Below are 20,655 nucleotides of genomic sequence, written 5' to 3'. Positions count from 1 at the left end.
TTAGTACTCATTTGTTTTCTCCCTGCTCAAGTACAGTTTTTCTCTAAGACAGTGGTCTCAACCTTCCTAAAGCTGGGACCCTTTAATACAGTTCTCCATGTTGTGGTGACCCTCACCATAAAATTATTTCCATTGCTACTTCATAACTGTTATTTTGCTACTGTTATCGCCATGTAAATATATGATATGCAGGATGTATTTTCATTGTTACAAATTGAACAGAATAAAAGCATAGCAATTAATCACAAAGCAATATGTAATTATATATTTTGAAATATATTTCTAATTAAAAATAAATGAAATTTTGTCTTGACGCTTGGTGTAGCTTGGGGTAACAGTCTTCATTCCGGGTACTCATATGTGGACATATCTGCATGTGGGCAGACCCACCTGGAGACGGATAGAGGAGTTGATTGATAACCAGTATAAAGTTAATATACAATATTCTTGGCTGTTGCCCTGATCGAATAGGAGAAAAGTCATGTTTGCTTTCATGTTTTTGCGATTTGTTTCTGTGTAGCAGCTGTAGGACTTAATATTGCTGGTAAGTCACAGCAGAGGTGAGACTGCAACAAGTGGGTGGGAAAGGCAGATGGATCACAGGGGATATGTCCCTTCCCCTGTTAGCTGCCACTGCCACCTTTTATAACCAGAGGATTCTGAAGCAGCCTGTTTGTTGCCCAGGCCAGCTCTGGGTGTCAGGACTCAGAAACTTTGATTTCCATCATGTACCTGCTCTGCATACTTTGTGTGTCTCTTTCTGGCTTATTGTTATGATTCAGAATGTATGTAGTTCACAAAGTGTTCTAATTTTAGGAAATCTGGCATCTCAACCTGTAGTTTCTGAAACTGACAGGAAAAAGATTTTGGGCCAGTTGACTCATGCCCACCAGTGCAGTCCCCACAAGGGAGAACAACAAAAGAACATTGACATTAAATGTTAAAACTCCAAGTTGCTTTAAAATACAGGAATACAATCCCAGTATTTGAAGGGGAAAAATCCTTTTTAAGTCTATGATTGAAAATTCTGCTTTCGTTATGCACACATTGTTATATTCCCTGGGTTCTCCTGGTGGTGGTTTGTATGTAAGCAAGTCTGATGCAGATGACGAGTAGTTCTCTCTTGCTGCTTCTGTGGATCAGAGAGCAAATGTTCTGCCATTACTTTGGGATACTTCTTACCTAACTCTGTTTGCAGCTTAGGCTTTGACAGCTTAAGGAAGTAGACTTAAGTTAAAATGGGTATTTAATCTTCAAGCAGTGTTACAACTGCCCTTTTGTCAGGAGATAATTTTAGAACATGATTTGGAAGCTTTGTTGGAAATAACCATGTACATCGTTTTTGTGGAGATCTTTCCTGGGTAAAATCTCGTTAACTTTTATGGTAATTTAAAAGGATCTGTCTTTTTTAATTGTTGTTGAGACTGTTTTGTGGAAAGCTTGTCTAAATTCAGAGAAGGAAGTTAATAAAACGTGGGCACAGGAGGACTGAGACAGGTGCCCACTGTGAGCTAACTCGCTGGTGTCCTGGACAAGCATGGCCCAATTGTCGCTCATTTTCTTCCTCCGTAAAAGGGGCTTGAATAGAGTGCTGTGCAGAGGTTCTCTCAGCGCTGCACTTAATCCTGATGCCAGACATGTCACCTTCACCTTGCATAATTCAGTGTACCGTTTATAGTACTTAATAATCATACATGTGGCATTTAATTTGGAAGAGCTGTTTGTATTTGGGTAGTGCCCAGAGAACTAATTCATGGGGGAAGGGAATGAGGCTTCATGACTAGGTTCCTGGTGCTTTATAACAGTGGTTACCAAACTGAGCTATATATTGGAGTCATCTTGGAAGGTGTTTAAAGAAATTGCCCATATGGGGGTATAACTCAACACAGTAAAATTGCCCTATTATAAATACCAGTTTGGTGAGTTTTGATAAATGTCTATACCCATGTAATCACTAGCCAGTTGAGATATAGAACATTTCCTTCAGCAGTTTTACAATGATCTCTCTTGATTTGTGATTTTTGTTTAAGTAAACATGCTTAACATTTTATCAGTAAATATGCATGTGGGAGAGATAAAATCGTTCAGCAAGGTTTACAATTTAAAATGAAATCTCTTAGATCCAGTGTCAGGCCTCCTTCTCTCACAGTAGCATTTCTCTTCAGGTGCGGAAGCAGAGTAGGTAAAGCGTGCATCTCCTACACTGGAAGAGGAGCTTGTGTGTTACAAGTCTTTGCCCTTCTTGGTTTCCTGTGTGTCCTTTCAGAGGTGTGGTGTCTACATGCGTATGTTATGGTGATTATGTTTCTTCCCCCTCACCTTTTTTAAGTATACGGACTATAGCAGCATATCACACACACAACTTAACTACTCCTTCTTTCCCCTTAGCAAGTATTGCCTTGGGACCAGTGTCAGTGGAGACAGTCAAATCCTGATTCTGCTAACATCCGTGTAAGGTTAGCCCTGGAGTATTTGGGTTTTAGCCTAGGCGAGTGTTGCCATTCTGTAGGAAGCCTGAAGGTGTGTGTCCTCTGGAGTGTTTCCTTTCTCCTTTCCCTAAAGAAGGAGCTAGGCTTGGGATGGCATTTACTTGCCAGGGAAGGAGAGCTGATCTCCCTTCTCCTTTGCCTGTCTTCCTGTGTCTGCAGCCTGCTGCTCCCCAGCTCTAGGAGTTCATACTGGTGCAGAAAAGAGAGCCTTTGAACCGACACTGATGATGGCTAAATAATTACAAGTACCAGGCTCAAGCTCCTTACAAACAAATGGACAGATGGTGGCTTGGGCCCCCTTGCCAGTAATTTTCCTAAGCAGTCTGTAAACAAATGACTTTGTTTTCAGTTTAATTTTCCAGATGTTTAATGGCGCTTCCTGTGCAGCAAGCGCAGCCTTAGGTGAGTGAACCTGGAGCTCCTTTGGCAGGTTTCTGCCAACTACACCAATAGATATTTTCTTCCCAATCTTAATGAAGCAGCAGGTGTTCCAGTCCTCTGAGCTGTATACTTAGTAAAGAGGGAGAGCCCGAGTTATGGAAGGTATTCAAGAAGGGAGGTGCTTAAGAAAGTTTGTGTTTCTTTTCAGCCAGATTTGTTTAAATAAGAATTTTATTGTAGTACTAGCTTAGGTCTTTTAAGGAACTGTCCGGAGAAAAGCCTATATTTAGACCTTTATTTTTGGTTTTATTTACACCTGATACCTGTGTCAAGAGGATGCAGTGTGGGTATTCTTTGAGCTTTTGTCTAGTCATCTGTGTTTAGATTGGGGACATAGGAAAGAAAATGTGACTTTAAAATTTAGTGACCATGTATTCTGGATAAGCTTACCACATTAAGCTTTAAAACTGGCCTGATTTCTGTACTGAGTATGTTCGTCTGCCTTACAGTGTGTGGGGAGTCCCTGGGAGTGCAGGAAAATGAGAGAGAGCTCTACTCCTGGCCGAAAGGTTGGTGAGCTGAGCCTCCCCAGAGGCATCTCAAAAGAAAGGCCTGGCAGCCTGCTTTCTAAAATTAAAAAAAAAAAAAAGTTTCATCATTTTATTGGGAGCTTGTTTTATTACAGATATCATAGCATTCCATAGTTCAGTCACATCAAGCAATATTGTATATGTATAAAAGTTAGTTTCAAAACATTCTCCTCCTTGACCTCCTTGATAATATATATATATATATATATATATATATATATTTGTTCTTCGCTCCCCTCTAGGGTTATATAGTCGTCATTGCTATCAGGCGCTGCTTTGAAAACCTTGATGGACCCAGTTCTCTTTTGCAGCAGGACACAGGCTTTCCATGAGTAGAATCACCATCACCACACTGGTTTGATTTTGACATAGTCTCTGGGTCCAAGCTTAACTGGGTAATGAGTTCTGCCTCTGGTGTCTATTGCCTTCCTTTAGGTTCCTTGTCCTGCCCTGAAAGGTACCCCCCCACATTTGAATTTTCTGAACCTGACTTGTATAGGATTTTCTATCTTGTATATACATCCTTGCCATAAGCTGCACCTTTTTCTCACGTAAGCATGCATTACTCTAAACTGCTGTGAACTAGGCTGCTGACCAATTAGACTTAACAGTTGGCTAAAATAAGAACAAATAAGTTCAGAGGGAGTACCTGAGCTATAGTGGCACTGTGGGTTAAGCATTGCGCTGTTTACACAATTTGCACTTCAAACTGAGCAGCTGCTCTGCTGGGGAAAGATGGCTGTCTGCTGCTGTAAAGAGGCAAAGATTCAGAAACCCTAAGGAGAGTATGCTTTGTCCTGTATAGGCCCACTATGAGTCGGAGTTGGCTTGATGGCAGTGGATGTATGTTACATGTCTGAAGTTTCTGGCTATGAGGCTGTCTGTGTATATAGGGTCTCTATAGATCAGAATTGACTCCGTGACAGTAAAGGGAAGTTTATATAAGGTAGTTCTTAGGTGGTGCAAACAGTTAACACCCTCGGCTACTAACCAACATGTTCAAATCTATCCAGTGATGCCCTCAGAAGAAAGGCCTGGCAAACAGCTCTGAATAAATTGGCCATTGAAAACCCCATGGAGCACAGTTCTCCCCTGACCCCTCTGTAAGGGTGCATCTAGTTACCTACAGGTGGACTTTGGGTCCCCACTCTGCACTCACCCTCCTTCACAATGACAATTTTTTGTTCTTTGATGCCTCATGCTTGATCCCATCAACACCCCGCTGTCAGCTATCACACAGGCTGGTGTGCCTTCTACCCTTGGGCTTTGCTGCCCCCCAGCCAGCCAGACGCCTATTTATGGAAGATCAAGCCCTCTACTAACGTAAAGAGTGGTAGTCTTGGGTCAGTTTGAGTCAAAATCAACTTGATAGCTGTGAGAAGATTGTCACTCCTCTTAGCAGAATCCCTAGGATTTTTTAAAAAATTCATTTAATTGGGGGCTTGTACAACTCATCACAATCCATCCATCCATTGTGTCCAGCACTTTTGTACATTTGTTGCCCTCATCATTCTCAAAAAACATTTGCTTTCTACTTGAGCCCTTGGGAACCCTTGATAATTTATGAATTATTATTATTTTTTCATGTTTTACACTGACCGGTGTCTCCCTTCACCCACTTTTCTGTTGTCTATTCCCCTGGGAGGGAGTTATAGATAGATCATTGTGATCGGTTCCCCATCTCCCCCCCTATCTTCTCCTTACCCTTCTGGTATGGCTACTCAATTGGTCATGAGGGGTTCATCTGTCCTGGATTCCCTGTCTTTCCAGCTCTTACCTGTACCAGTGTACATGCTCTGTTCTAGCCAGATTTGTAAGGCAGAATTGGGAGTCATGATAGTGGCTGGTGGTAGAGGAAAGTTGTATGTTTCATCAGTTCTATACTGTACCCTGACTGGCTCTCTTTTCCTTTTGACCCTTCTGTAAGGGGATGTCCAATTGTCTACAGATTGACTTTGGGTCTCCACTCCACATTCCCTCTGATTCACAATGATAAGGTTTTTTGTTCTGAGTCTTTGATGCCTGATACCTGATACTATCATCACCTCATGATCACACAGGCTAGTGTTCTTCTTCCATGTGGGCTTTGTTGCTTCTCAGCTAGATAGCTGCTTGTTTACCCTCAAGCCTTTAAGGCCCCAACACTAGATCTTTTGATAGCTGGGTGCCATCAGCTTTCTTCACCACATTTGCTTATGCACCGGCTTTGTCTTCAGGGATCCTGTCAGGAAGGTGAGCATCATAGAATGCCATTTTAATAGAACAAAGTGTTCTTGTGTTGAGGGGGTACTTGAGTTGAGGCCCATTTGCTACTTTAATACTAAACCTATATATATGTGTACACAGGTCTATTTCCTTCCCCGTTGTCATATGTAAATATATGTACATATGTACATGCCTGTATTTAGACCTTTATAAATGCCCTTTGCCTCCTCCTTTTCCTCTTGTCCCACTATCATGTTCAGCCTTCCTTTGGGTTTCAGTAACTCCTTTTGGTTACATTGCCCTTGATCAAGCCCTACCCAGCCTCCTAACCCTCCTTGTAACCTGTTTTAGATCACTGGTTGTACCATTGTCTCTGGATCTGTTAACACGCACTTCCTTTCCCCTCTCTTCTCCCCACCTCCAAACATTAGTGCTGTTGTTTTTTCCTCCAATCACTAGGATTTTTATAAGTATTTAAATGTTCTTTAAAATGTTCAAGTTCAGTTTCCAGAAAACTGGACTTTGCTTTTGTAATAGTTAACTATAAAGCTTATTTTTAATAATGTATTTAGAAAAAGAAATATAAAAAATACAAAGTTTTAACTTGATTGTAAGAGGATAATTGAGGGGAAAAAAGAGGATAATTGAGGGGGAAAAAGAGGACTTGATGCATAGGGGTTAAGTGGAGAGCAAATGCTTTGAAAATGATGAGGGCAAAGATCGTACAGATGTGCTTTATACAATTGATGTATGTATGGATTGTGATAAGAGTTGTAGGAGTCCCTAATAAAATGTTTTTAAAAAATGATAAGAAAAATCAACCAAATGACATCAAACCAGAAATGACATGTTAGAATTAATAGAAAAGAGCATCCAAAAAAAAAGTATAATTGAGGTATACGGATAGCAACAAGATAGTTAAGTGTTAGCAATTCTATTTTTAATCTTTTGTGTCTACTTGTTATTGGCTTTCTCATAACATTTTTTCTGTTGCTTAGTCATTCTGATTTATAATTGAGTCCTGGGAAGTGAATTGTCATGTGCATTTTTTGCTCAGTAAGTACTCAGTGCTGTAATGGATGCAGTAAAACGGCAAAAGTTGTCATATCCAAAACTGTACCGCTTGTTTGTTTCTTGAATGCTTGAGAAATGGTAGCAGGCCTGCCATAATCATCACTGTTTCTTTGCGTAATTAGCCCCTTTGAAGAATTATGAGGTAAAATTATAATTATCTCCAGTACGTTGAATTAGTCATTTTTAAAACTGTGATTATTTTATCTGCTTAGGAATTTACTCATTATTTTTCCAAAATACTCTATAAAGATCTGATTCAGCAGAAGCAGCAGTTACTTAGTTGAATTATTTCTACTTTTCTTGGCTGGAGAACTTTTCCGTGACTGTTTATAATGAAAGCTTGGTTTAAAGTGTTGTGTCTTCACTCTGACTCGGTAGCATGGATGTTAGCAGGTAGTGTAGCTATTTTACCACCGCAGATGTCTGTAGTGGCTCTTCAGCTGCCAAAAATAAGTTAAAAGTGATCCACAGAGGCAGAGTTACTGAGTGGCTAATAAATTAATGAAGGCAGCTCCCAATTTAATGATGAAATTGAGTTGACAATGAGCTGCACTATGACTTCATGGCTTCCCGACATGACAGTGCTGCTTCAGTCTGTGGACAAAGGTCCATTCGCTACCTCCAGAGGCATATGACTTGCAGGCTACTTTGCTTAGGGTAGTAGCTGCAGCAGATGGAGGTACAATAACGTTAGTTGATTTCTGGAAAAATACAGCATTCTTCCATACATCTGGAACATTGCATCTCCCGCAGAGGGAATTACAGGAAAATACACATGGGGGGTAAGGAAAAAAATTGCTGAGTTACATGAACATGATCTAAGCATTTGGTTAGGGTAATATGATGGAAGAGATTGGTAGGGAATTTGATAACATTAATGTGGAACAGCCCATAAATCACTTGACAGATCAAGACTTTTTAGTGGATTTTAAAGAGGAAAAGACTGAAGAAAGAAATAATGAGGACGAGGTAGAAGTTGTCTTATAGTGAAAGAATGAGATGAATGAAGATTTTTCCAAACTCAGAGACTTCACTTATTTGAAACCAAGGACCCAAATACTGATAGCATTGTTAAAGTTGATAGATTCAAGAGTTAAGATAAAATACAAGGGTAAATAAAAAATACGGCTATAAAATTATAGAAAATTTTATGAAACAAAAATATCAAAATGAGAAGCCATTGTTTTCTGAACCGTCTTCCATCTGGAAGGCAGCATCTCCATCACTGAGTCACCCTTGATGAATTCTGTGCTCTTCAGTTTATATCCTGTTGAAGCACAGTTTTGGCATTCACGAAGGCCTCAATTGTGTTTCTTTTACATGTCCTTAGAGTGTGGGGAACAAAAACAAGTTCCAAGGAGTCTAATCAAGGCTGTAGAGTAAGATGGGATACGGTTTCCCTGTGAAATTCTCATTGGATATCCTTGCTGTCCTCTACAGAATGTGATGGGGGAACTTTCCTTGGTGTAACTAACTCTTCCCAGCTTTTTACTCACCATGATAGTTTAGTCTTGTTTTATTAAAATTTTAAAAACAACAACAAAAACCTTCTTCCTCATGTTTGTTCATTCCTGGCCCTGAAGAAAAAAAATCTTATCGAGATTACCCATTTTTTGACTGGTTACTAAAACAGTCAGCATAACCTGATTTGATGGCTCTGTCTTGAATTGAACTGGCCTACTTGATTCCCTCAGAAAACACCTGATTGGATTGGACTTTTTTTTTTTTGAAGGTACCATAATGAAACTCTAGGACACGTGTGTCACTGACAAGAGCGTGTCTGCAGCCACCCAGATCACAGACATGTTTAAATCTTTTATTTGGAATAAACCTGCAAGTGTACAACCTGGAACCCTAGTAGGAATATTTTTTATTTAATCTTGTACGTGAAGAAAAGGTCAAGGGTCATGGTGGAATTCAGATGACTGTCTAACCTTTCAGTTTAGCTTAAATTAATACCTTATCAGCCTCAGCCCTTAAAGCTTTAAAAACAGAATAATTTAAAAAACAAACTTTGTTTTGAATTCTAAGACAGATTTGTTTGTTCTTCCATTACTTTTTAGTTCTGTTTACCCACAAACTCTTTTGAAGGCCCCTCACATTGAATGCTTACTACTCTTAAGTTCTGTGTATGTAATATTTTCTTTAACCTACATACCTCTCAGAGTCCATGATCATCACTTGATAAATAGTAATAAAAAGGCACAAAGCTAATAAATGATATAGCCAGGATTAGCTTCCAGGCAGCTTCATCCAAAGCCTGTGCTTTTAATTAACCACTCTTCTAAACTGCTACCTTTGTTGCCACTTACAACTAAAAATTAATTTCCTGTGCAATCTTTGACTAGTTTACATAAGATCTGTCTCAGTTATGAATATGTGTATTTTATTAATTGGTTTATGGTTCATTTTATATGCCCAGGACACACACTTCGAGCATGGGACCAAGATTTTGAGGAAACTAAAGTAGTTGGTAAAGTAAAGGTAGTGGTGGTGGTGTTCTGAGTGGATCCCGACCACCGGGATCTCTGAGAAACGGGCGTTAGCAGGCTCACCGGCCTCTTCTGGAGTCTGTGGGTGGGGCTGGGCGTTGCAGTGCAGTTCTCACTGTAACTAATCACAGGGTAAGATGCAGTGCAGGGAAGCACGATTTCCAGGCCCTTGCTCATCTGCTTAGGAGTACTTAAGACTGCAAGGAAGAGCTGTTATAGGAAAAAGTAATGACTTGCTGATGGATAAAAGCGTCATTTTAGGTTGCCTTTAATCTGCTTTAATGAATGGGGGAAGTTATTTGTAGTCTTAAGGATTCTATCATTTTTGACCACTCCCTTCCCCTAATGGATGAAAGTTGGGTTGTAGTTGAAAACTAGACTATCTCAAGGGCACTGTGCTTCTCTTCAGGGCTCTCTGCTGGTCAAAGATGATCGATCTTTGTCTTTGTTGCACACATGAATGTAGGGACCCGGGGAGTTTCATACACTGGATTGTTCACTTGCAAGTTTTGTTTGGAAAGAAGTGACTTCCTACTTGAAGAATGAGGTTTAAGGCCAATCCAGAAAAGAAGGGAAGTACTTGGGAAGAAGTAAATCTGAACACTAGTGACTAATTTTAGTAATTTGAGTTTTTCAGAATTTCCTTTCAAAAAGTTAGAAAATTAACTCTAATATACCAACACATTTTAATCTGTTAACTAGGTAGGCTAAGTTTTTTGTTTTTTAAAAAAAGTTTAAATCTGTGAGTGCATACATTGCTGATTTTACCTGATTTAAGACGTTATAGAGAATAGAGAAGTAAAATTATGGTTCTTTATAGTGTGTAGTACAGATAACAGTATCTAGCGGAGCACTGTTATTTATTTGTTCTATGTTACCGAATCTAAACGTTTTCCTGTATTAACTCATCAAGTGATTGCAAGCAACCTCTCAGGGTAGGTGTCACTATCTTTTCCTTCTGTTTAAAGAATCTTTTGTATCAGTACACATAGGAGCCCTGGCAGCGTAGTGGTCGGATGTTGGACCCTACCACAGATCAGCAGTTTGAGACACCAGTCTCTCCATGGGAGAAATGACCTTCTATTTCAATAAAGAGTTACAGTCTCAACCACTCAGAGGGGCAGTTCTACCGTGCCGTTAGAGTCCCTGTGAGTCGACATCGACGTAACGGCAGTATTATTACAGATGATGAAGTGGAGGGACAGTAGAGATAAGTAACTTGCCTGAAATACCAGAGACTTTGAGCCCAAGCATTTGGCCCTAGTGCCTTCTCTCTACCAGTACAAGCACATAACCAGGCAATGCATGCTTGCATAGCCATTTGGGAAAAGCGGAAGTCACCTGAATGCTCTGAGTTCTGGGGTGAAGAATTTGTGCTGAAGTAGCTAGGGAGATGTATCAACAATGATACCTTAAGAGTACTATTCCCTGAGCTCAATCAGCAACCAAGCTAAAATATAAATCCTTCAAAACTGGATTCCTTATCATCATCCGTATCCCAATGCAGAGCTTCAGCTGGTGTGAGCTCATCATAGACGCTGTCCTCGCTGAGATTGCTGTCATCACCATCACTGCTGTCATTTTCATACAAAGCGCAGTCTTCACTGCCATCCATAGCATTACTAATGCTACATTTCTGGAAGGCACATGCTTTTCCAGTCCACTTTGCTATTAACTGTCGGGCTTCATGAGATTTCCTCCTTTTGTTAGTCGCGCTTGACCAGACGACATCCATTCATGCCACTGACCCGTGTATAAGCTGAACCCCAGTTTTTCAGCACATTTTTGGTACTGAAAAACTCGGCTTATGCACGAGTATATACGGTACTATTATCCTATCAAGGAAATGGTCTGAGCCATGTCTAATCTCCGGCCATACAAGGGAGAAGGAGACCAGTTCCACACCAGCCAAGACTGACCCGCCATCCTTCTTTATCCCATCTTCCTAGGGCACTCGTCTTCTTTCCTGGGTCCAGCAATCCATTCCGGTGGCCACACAGACAGTGCTCACAATTATGGGGGGTTATTAGGAAAGTTAGCAGGTTATGACAAGTCAGGCTTGGAGCCATTATCAAGATACAGCCCTTTCATCCACAGCAACGCCTCTCCTTAGCCGTGCTGACAGGCATGTCTTCTCTCTCTTGTCCTTAGCCATTTGGCCTCTGCCCTGCTGTGTGGCAAGTGTTACAAGGTTCCTTTAGTGCTGATCAATGTCCAAAGGGCACTCCACTCTGCTAAGCAGGTACTCAGCTTTATACTCATTCCGGGGGCTGGAAAGTTCTTTCTGTGGCTCATGCTCTTAGTGCTCAGAGTCTCAGTGCTTGTGTCTGCCACTTCAGGCAGGGATCTTGCATATACGCTGCTAGTGTCGCTTCTTTCTTGTTAGTTACCAGAGTGCATCTGAGGTGGCTCAGTTTTATACCCAGCAGAATAATGAAGCTAACCAATCCCAGTGTTTGAGTTCTCTGTGTTGTTTGCATCGACCTACCCAGTCATTTGGCGAGTTAAACAAAGACTGACGAGAGGAGCCATCCCTAGTAATTTAACTTAGCTGCACCTGTTTTTCACGATGTTCTTGATTGCTGCAGTATTTTTTTTTAAAAGATCTTTTTATTGGGGGCTCTTACAGCTCTTAAAACAAATCCATATATCAATTGTATCAAGCATATTTGTGCAAATGTTGCCATCATCATCTTTTAAACATTTACTTTTTAAAAAAAACATTTTATTAGGGGCTCATACAACTCTTATCACAATCCATACATATACATACATCAATTGTATAAAGCACATTCATACATTCCCTGCCCCAATCATTCTCAATTGCTGCAGTATTTGTTTTGTGTTCATTGGAATCATCTGGTGGGTTGGTTGGAAGTGGCAGTGTCATAGTCCCCACAGAGTTTCTGACTACATTTGGAGTGGAGCTGAGAATTTGAATTTTTAACAAGATCACAGTGATGCTGCTGCTGCTTAAAAATTGTGAATTTCAGCGCACATTGTAATCACTGATTTCATGTACTTGTACCCAGCAATTAAGATACGGGTGCACATTGTAGGTTGCCTTTCCCCACCTCCCCTGGCCCTTTCTTCCTTTTTGGTCAGGGGAGCAGTGTACCCTACTTCATATTTGCTTTCCCAGCTTGTGATAGTCCTAGTTCATAAGATGTTACTGGACCCTGCTGCAGGGCTCTGTGGAAGCTTTGGCTCTGCTGAAGAGAGAGAACCGACATGGCCAATACCACAGTGATTCATTTTTCTTGTCTGGAGCACAGATGTTTCAGCTGAAGGCCAGCAGCTATGTTGAGATCAAGAGAGTTACAGAGAAGATGGTGTTGTTGAGCCATGAGCCAACATCTTACCCCTGGATTTCTTGTGGCTGGACAAAGAGCCCATGGTATACTCAGTATTCTTGAATGACATATGTGCCCTCAACAGATACGTTAGGTCCTAACCCCTGGTACTGTGAATATGACCACATTAGATTAGGATCTTTTTTTTTTTTTTAACAATTTATTGGGGCTCATACAATTCTTTTCACAGTTCATACATATACATACATCAATTGTATAAAGCACATCTGTACAGTCTTTGCCCTAATCATTTTTTTCTCTTTTCTTCTTTTACATTTTATTAGGGACTCATACAACTCTTACCACAATCCATACATATACATACATCAATTGTATAAAGCACATCCATACATTCCCTGCCCCAATCATTCTCAAGGCATTTGCTCTCCACTTAAGCCCCTTGCATCAGGTCCTCTTTTTTTTTCCCCCTCCCTCCCCATTAGGCTGTAGCTCTTTATGGGAGCAGATAACCTCAACTCTACCCCCTTGGCTGGTAGCTTTGAAACACACGCAATATTGCTGCCAGGGTTCCTTCAGGAGAGTGGGCCCTAATTCCATCTGCCTGGTGACTCTCAGCTAGGGCACTGTTGCTGCCTACCAGAATGTGCTCATCTCTGGAGAGACAAGGGACTTCAAAAAAGTTTGTGGAAATATGCTTTGCACAATTGGTATATGGATTGTTATAAGAACTGTAAAAGCTCCCATTGAAATGATTTATTTTAAAAAAAAGTTTGTGGAAGAAATGAAAGTAAAAGAGTGGAATTTTCCCATTAACTTTCTGAAGCCCACGCAGTTTTAGTTGTCATGACCAGGGATTGTCAGTGGTGGAGACCAGGGCTGCTGCGAAACATTCCTGCACTGGCTGTGAGGAAGTTAGGGAAGCAGCTTACAGTTCATAACCATCACCATAATAGCCTCCCCTGGTTTGTATTCTCAGAACCTCAGCCCCAGTTAAATTTAACTCTTCACTTGGCCTGTAACTAACTAAACCACTGCCTTCACTTGGATTCCAACTCATAGCAACCCTGTAATAGGGTTTCTAAGACTCAAATCCTATGGACACAAACAGCCTCACTTTTCTTCTTGGGGATGACTAGTAAGTTTGAACTTGTGACCTTGTGGTTAGCAGCCCAGTGGCCAGCCACCAGTATTCATATAGTGACGGGAGAAAAGATGTCCAGAAGTCTCATTTCAAATTCATGATTCCTAACCTCAAAAGTGGCCCTTAGCATTGCCCTGCAGTCCTATTAAGATTAAGATTCTCTGGCTTATTTATTTTCCAGTATACCACTCTTGAAGCCTCAAACCTACTCCCCCACCCCAAGCCCTCAATCAAGTGATGATTTTGACTATTTGCCTAAGGCAAAAAGGAGCAATTGGAAGAACTCACCACTAAACTAACTACATCTATTCATGCACCTCCCCTGTTACCCAGGAGGTCCCTTGAGAGTACATAATACTCCTCACAACCTTGCTCTAGCAGTTCTATCCCCGCCTGCATCAACTTCTGTATCTAGTCCATTGGCCAAATCTTACTGACCCTATCTGTGGTGGAGGCTTGGAAATGCAGTCTTTATCATTGGCAGCTGTGTGGCCAGACTCACGGTGTCATGTTGATTCCAACTCATGGTGACCCTATAGGATAGGGTGGAACAGCCCCTGAGGGTTTGTATGGCTGTAAATCTTTACAAGAGAGCACACAGACAGTCTCACCTGGTGGGGTTGACCGCCAAACTTGGTCAACAGCCCACTGAGTAACCCACTTTGCCACCGGGATTCCCAACTTTATGACCAGGAAGGAAGGTCGGTGTTGGTAATAGCTTAAGCTATAAATCCACACACTATACAGTTCACCCACCTCTCATTCACTGCCATCAAGTTGATTCCCATTCATAGGGTAAGGCAGAACTAACTACCCCTTGAGTTTCTGAGACTATTAAGTTTATAGGAGTAGAAAGCCCGCCTTCTCTCCCCCCCCACCCCCCCTCGTCAAGCGGCTGGTGATCACCAACTGTTGACCTTGTGGTTAGCAGCCTAACACGTAATCACTATACCCCTATAACTTTTAAGAAGCAGATAGCCAACCAAACCTTCTTTAGCTGGGCTCTTTCACCCACTTGAGTGTATAGGTCAATGGGCTTTTTTATTAATCACAGTATATGGTCTTTTGTCACTAGTGCCTTTTACTTAGCATAGTTTTCAGGAATCGCCCAGGTTGTAGCATGTTCTTGTGACTTTTTGAAAAAACATCCCATCCTTCCTTCCTCTGTGCCCTGATATCTTCAGTTCATTGCACTCTGCTTCCCTGTTGCCAGTAGAAAGGGTTTTCTCCTGCATTGTTACTGGCCTTCTGGTGGCCATATCTTTGTGTGTTTTTTCTTTCTTTCTTAAAGCTAGGAAGTGTGATAATGGACCATTTACTTGAATTGCTCTCTTTTTCTTGGCAGTTGGTTCTCCTCTTAACTAATCTCTTCAAATATCTCTGGCTCCTTCATGCACACTTTGAAGTTGCTAGCAGTCCCTGTGGTTGGTCACTGCTCCTCCCCATTCCACACACTTGAGAGCTTTGTTGTTTTTACCTGTAATTACAGCTTATACGAGCACTAATTTTTTTCAGCTCTTTGGGGAGAATGTACATGCAGTTTAGAACGGGCCTTTTAGATTATGCCCATTCCAACATTTTCTAATGGTCTCTAAATTGTGTATGGAGACTTGCTCAGGCGAATCTCTCAGCCTGGCTGTCTGTGCCACCACTGTTCTTCACAGTCCCTTCCAGGGAAATTGTCCTCGTTTATCAAGGGCCAGCTCTGGGGCAATTTTTTTTTCATTAAAAAAATAAAATTTTATCATTTGGGGGGCTCGTGAAGCTATTTTTAAAATCATTTTATTAGGGGCTCATACAACTTATCACAATTCATACATACATCAATTGTGTAAAGCACTTTTGTACATTCATTGCCCGGGTAATTTTTTTAAATCCCTCTGGCTGATTCTTTGCTTTTCTCTCTTCAGACCAGAGAAGGAGTGAAGTGCCCATTATCTGATGCTGTTTTTCCCAAAGGGTTCTTCTGGAAGAGGTTACATCTCTAGCGCTGGGAGCAGGACTGTCTCATAGACCCTTTGTCCTGCTTATGAAAAACTTAGAAACAGATGAGGAAGCACTCACATTTCTCTTGAAAATATTTGAACTTACGCTTTCAGTTCTCTGTGGAGCAGCAATCACTTGTAAATTACATTTAGTGAACATGTGCTGAGAGCCTATTGGTGTCTGACATGACTTGCTTGGCATCGGTAATGTTGAGTGGATGGAGTCCTGTGTATATAAGTGCAGTGTAGGTGATTCACAGGAGGTTGTGTGAGCTGGGTGAGGAGATTTTACAGATGACTCTGGTCGCCTGGAATGATGGTACGTGTGCGTTCGTTTCCTAGAGCCGCCTGTTGTCACAAGCACCGCAACTGTAGTACTGACATTTTTGTTGCAGAGGTCTGGAGGCTGGCAAGTCCACATTTGAGGGCTCAGCAGGGCCTTCTTGTGCTGCTCTTATCTCCTGGTTTCTTTTTTATCTCCTGGTTTCTGATGGCTTCGATAACCTCAAGTGTTCTTGGCTTGCAGCTGCAGCTAGTCACATGGTATTTTCTGTTTATGAAAGCACTACCTACCTTACCTCCCACCTAACAACACTGATTAGATTCGGAGTTAACCTCACATTAACAGACATCGTCCAAGACCCTATTTCTAACAAGGTCTTGTTTACAGGTACTGGGATTACAATTTCAGCGTTATCTTTGGCTTCTAAATCAGTGTACAAGTGCAAGTCTGCTAATTGATTTCAGTTCTTTGCAGTCTCAACTGCTTTTTCTGTAACGGACTCATTTTGAAGTGTTACCTGTTGAAATTCTGAGACGAAACAGTTGCTTCCTAAACCAAGCTTCTTTTTTATTTTACTTATTTGATTTTTTAACTGAGTTTCTAAGAAGCACTCAATACTAAGAAGTGTCATGACCTGTTTTAGGAGAGGAAGAGTCAACCAAACCATGTGGCTGGAAATGGAGCCTGCCACGCAAAACCTGTTCTGGTGTAAGTTCTCTCTTTCCAGGAACCAGGCCCAGTAAAACTAACATCCCCTAACAGTTCCTCTGGAGGGAGCAGCTGGTTGTAACTTGCTCTACTGAACTTGTTTGTGGAGTAGGATTTTATAGTAACAGGAAAAAAAACTTCAAGGTGTAAACCAGGGGTCCTCAAACTACGGCCTTAGGGCCACATGAGGCCCTCCAAGGACATTTATCCAGCCCGCCGGGTGTTTTTGCCCCGTTTGTTTTTTTACTTCAAAATAAGATATGTGCAGTGTGCATAGGAATTTGTTCATAGTTTTTCTTTAAACTATAGTTCGGACCTCCAGTGGGTCTGAGGGACAGTGAACTGGCCCCTTGTTTAAAAAGTTTGAGGACCCCTGGAACTTTAAACAGAGCCTACTAGCTTCTAAATATCTTTTTCTTTTTACCCCTTTTTTGCTACCCCCTTTTTTGGGGGAGCTATAGTTTATATGCAAATCACCACTTACAGACATCACTGCAATGCTTCTCGTTTTAGAGCATTTTCATCACCCTCTCCATGAGCAGTCATTCCATTTCCCTCATGTGCTCCTCTCTAGGCAGCCACCACCAGAGTGCTTTCTGTCTCTGGATTTGCTGGGCCTGAGTATTTCCTATGTCTGGTTCATTCTGGTTCTTTGTAGTACGGAGTCTTCAACCCCAGAATTTAGAATGCCGTTTATTTAGGCTATTTTGTTTGTGCTCTGGGCCTTTCCCCTTTCCACTAGAGCCATAACCATTTAATTACAGGTGATGAAGCCTGGGTACCATCACTTTACAGAGACGATGCAGGGAAAAGGCCAGGAATAGCAAAGACTTAAATTGTGCTGCTATATGCTTTTTACTTTGTTATTGATATGCTTAATCCTCATTACAGTCTTGTGAGGTTAACCGACTGCCATCAAGTATATTCAGACTAATAGCAACTCTATAGGACAGAGTCAAATTGGCAGTTGGTTCTCCTCTTAACTAATCTGTTCAAATATCTCTGGCTCCTTCATGCACACTTTCTTAGACAAAAGCTTTACAGGAGTAGAAAGTTTTTTCTCCTGTGGTGTGGCTTTGATTTGAGCTACTGGCTTTGTGGTTAGCAGCCCACTGTGTAACCCACTGCACCACCAGGGCTCCTAAGCTCTATGAAGTAGTCCTAATACTCTCCTTTTATAGATCAGGAAGACGTAGTCACACAGCAGCCAGTAAAGGGAATCTGGAAACTGAAGTTAACAGTCTGTCTTGAATTCATAGTTGTAAGCACTCCATTGTCGTGGCCTCTACCTCCAAATATCAAGAGAAGTGGCTCTGCAGCATTCTGTCTCCTTTGCACACCTGTCAAACTTCGGTGACATTGTGAAAATGTCAATTAATTGATTGGCATACCACTTGTGATTGCTTTGTCTGAATATTTCTTTTTAACTTCAGTAATTGAATGCTTATGCATTTGATTAAAAAATCTTAGTCTCTATTAATAAAACTTTAATATCACTCGAGTCTATATTTAGTACAACCAAAGAGTTTTTTAAAAACCTGTATAGTTCACCTTTTACTCAGTTTGTTTTCTACCTTTGTGTGGTGTTTTGCATGGTGGCTTTTTTTGCACATTTCTTTTTTGAGTGCTATTTGCATACCAGAGGAAGAGAGAGTGCCAACTGTCATGAGCTTTCATCAACTCTTGATTCTAGTTTAGTCTTAAGTCTGTTTACACTTACTGGAGGCTGATAATGTCAAGCAAAGGCTGTGGCGAGAGACTAAGTGGAGACCAACCCTTTTCAAACTGTTTACTGGTCTAATTGTTCTCAGCGGTGACTAGGACTTATTTGTACCCCTACCTGCTTTGCTTCTCTGCACAATGTGTGAATGGTCTGGCCCCCCACCCCCACCCCCCAGCTGTTGGTTGCACCCTGTCTTGGTAGGTAAACCACAGCTGGTGCATTAATGTGCAGTTTTCTGTGCTTCACTTAACAGTCTCCGGTGAGTTCCTCATGTTTGTGTGACTGTGATGTTGACTCATATTTGTCTGAAGTTTCCTGAAAGCCTCTGGAGTGATTCACTTAGTCCAGAGTTTAGTGCACAGCATTCTAGAATCTTCCGAAGAATAAATTGGATTGGAAAGTAAAAAATAATTGCTCTTTTGACCAAAAGTGTTATAAGGCAATGATGAGATCATTTAGAGCCCAGTAGTTTTCATCTAGAGTTCATGGGTGGCACAGATGGCCAGGTATTGGTCTACACTGATTGAAAGGATGGCAGTTTACCAAGAGGTAGGTGCCTTGGAGGACAAGCTTGATAGTCTGCTTCTCAAAGGTCCTAGCCTTGAAGACCCTGGGAGCCCGGTTTTACTTCTAGACCCATGGGGTCACCATAAACTAGAACAGAGGGAAGGGCAACTAATAACAGTTTTAATCCCGAAATCATTAGTTCTCAACAAAAACAAAGGCACACTGTATAATCCAAGCATCCAACTTGCAGCTGTTTCCATAGACACTAATCAGTTTTACTGGTCCTCAGACTTACTGAAGTTTAAAACAAGTTCTTCACATATTGCTGATGTATTTTAAAGTATTCTAGGGGATGTCAGAAGTCTCATGGACATACAGAATTAAGACAGGGAAATTTTCCATGTGCTTTTTGAGTCCCCCTCGTATGTGTAGGCTTACTACGGGAAAAAGTGAAGCAATTTTTATCAAGTCTTATATTTTCCTGTAATCTTTTTACTTACTTTCTACTGATTACCTAATTTTATCCAGTGATCTTTTGGCTTCTCGTATAAAAATCTCAGACTCCAGTTTACTTCCCTTGTAGGCAGAACTCCTTAGTCAGACTCTCTAGAATGGCCAGTAAAGACATGAGAAGGTGTTCAAACTCATCAGTCAGACACATTTAAATTGAAAGGGGGGTGGGGAGAGACATACCATTACATACCCACCAGCTCTTCTGAAGTTTAAGACGTGTGGCTGGAAAGCACTGGAACTAACATGCACGGGGAGTGAGAGTGAGACCACTTTGCAAAAGCTGTTTAGTAGTCCACTAAGAAGTTGAATCAGCTCTTAGATAGAGATGTTGTGTGTTATATATGCTCATAAAGAGTTACAGTGCTCACTTTGGCAGCACATATACTACAAATGGAACAATACAGAAAAGATTGGCATGGCCCCTGCACAAGGATGACACGCAAACTCGTGAAGCGTTCCATATTTTTTAATTAAAAAAAATAAAGAGTTAAACAGTCTGGAAAATTACAGGAGTACATCTACCCCTGTAGGGTGCTGTGAATCGGAATCAATGTTTGTTGAAGGAAATGTCCTCATGAATAATTGGTTAAAACAAAATATTTCAGAATTATTATTCAGATGGACTCATGTTCAATATTTATACTCCCATAAAGAGTTAAAAAGTCTCATTGAACTGTCGAATTGTATGACACGTGAATTATAAGCTAGCAAAACTTCTTTTTTTTTTTTAAAGCTAAAGTCTCAAGCGTACAGGGGCAGGCAGTTCTACCTTGTCTTGAGTGAGAATCAAGTGTATGATAGTGGATGTGGTTTGGTAGTTTGGAGTGTAGTGTGCACCCTGGCTCCCTGTGAGTGCAATCATTTTGGAGCCAAGACTTCCACCATGCATAGCTCTTGCCAGGACTGACCGTTGAGAGACCACACTTCTTGATCAATGATTCTGTAGAATTCTGATCAAAAGGGGGAAAATGTAGGACAGGATTCCAAATGCTCTTGAGTTCCATAAGTTCTGAAGCCATGGTTGCTAAATGAGACCCTGAAACTTGCCCCGAAAGAATCTGTAAATCTTAAATAAATATATCCCCAAAGTCTTTTTAAAACCAAAGGGTAAAACAAAACAACAAACCAAAGGGTAGTTTAGGTTATCTGGTTTAAAAGTCTCTACTTGAGTATTAGACTTTTAAAAGTAGCTTTATAGGGTTTCCAAGGTTGTGAATCTTTACGGCAGTAGACGCTTCATCTTTATCCTA

The 20,655-nt window shown here is 41.1% G+C and overlaps 1 protein-coding gene and 1 non-coding gene across 4 annotated transcripts in view; both read left to right on the top strand.

Moving 5' to 3' along the window:
- Positions 1-20,655, top strand: part of RHOA (ras homolog family member A) — a 51,690-nt gene that overhangs the window by 7,968 nt on the left and 23,067 nt on the right. The window lies entirely within an intron of this gene.
- Positions 19,766-19,872, top strand: LOC142447474 (U6 spliceosomal RNA). Its single transcript, XR_012784173.1, has one exon. It is a non-coding gene; the product is annotated as a U6 spliceosomal RNA (small nuclear RNA).

The sequence above is a fragment of the Tenrec ecaudatus genome, chromosome 4 (genome assembly GCF_050624435.1).
Source record: "Tenrec ecaudatus isolate mTenEca1 chromosome 4, mTenEca1.hap1, whole genome shotgun sequence".
Lineage (NCBI taxonomy): Eukaryota > Metazoa > Chordata > Mammalia > Afrosoricida > Tenrecidae > Tenrec > Tenrec ecaudatus.
This window is presented reverse-complemented; position numbering and strand designations above follow the sequence as displayed.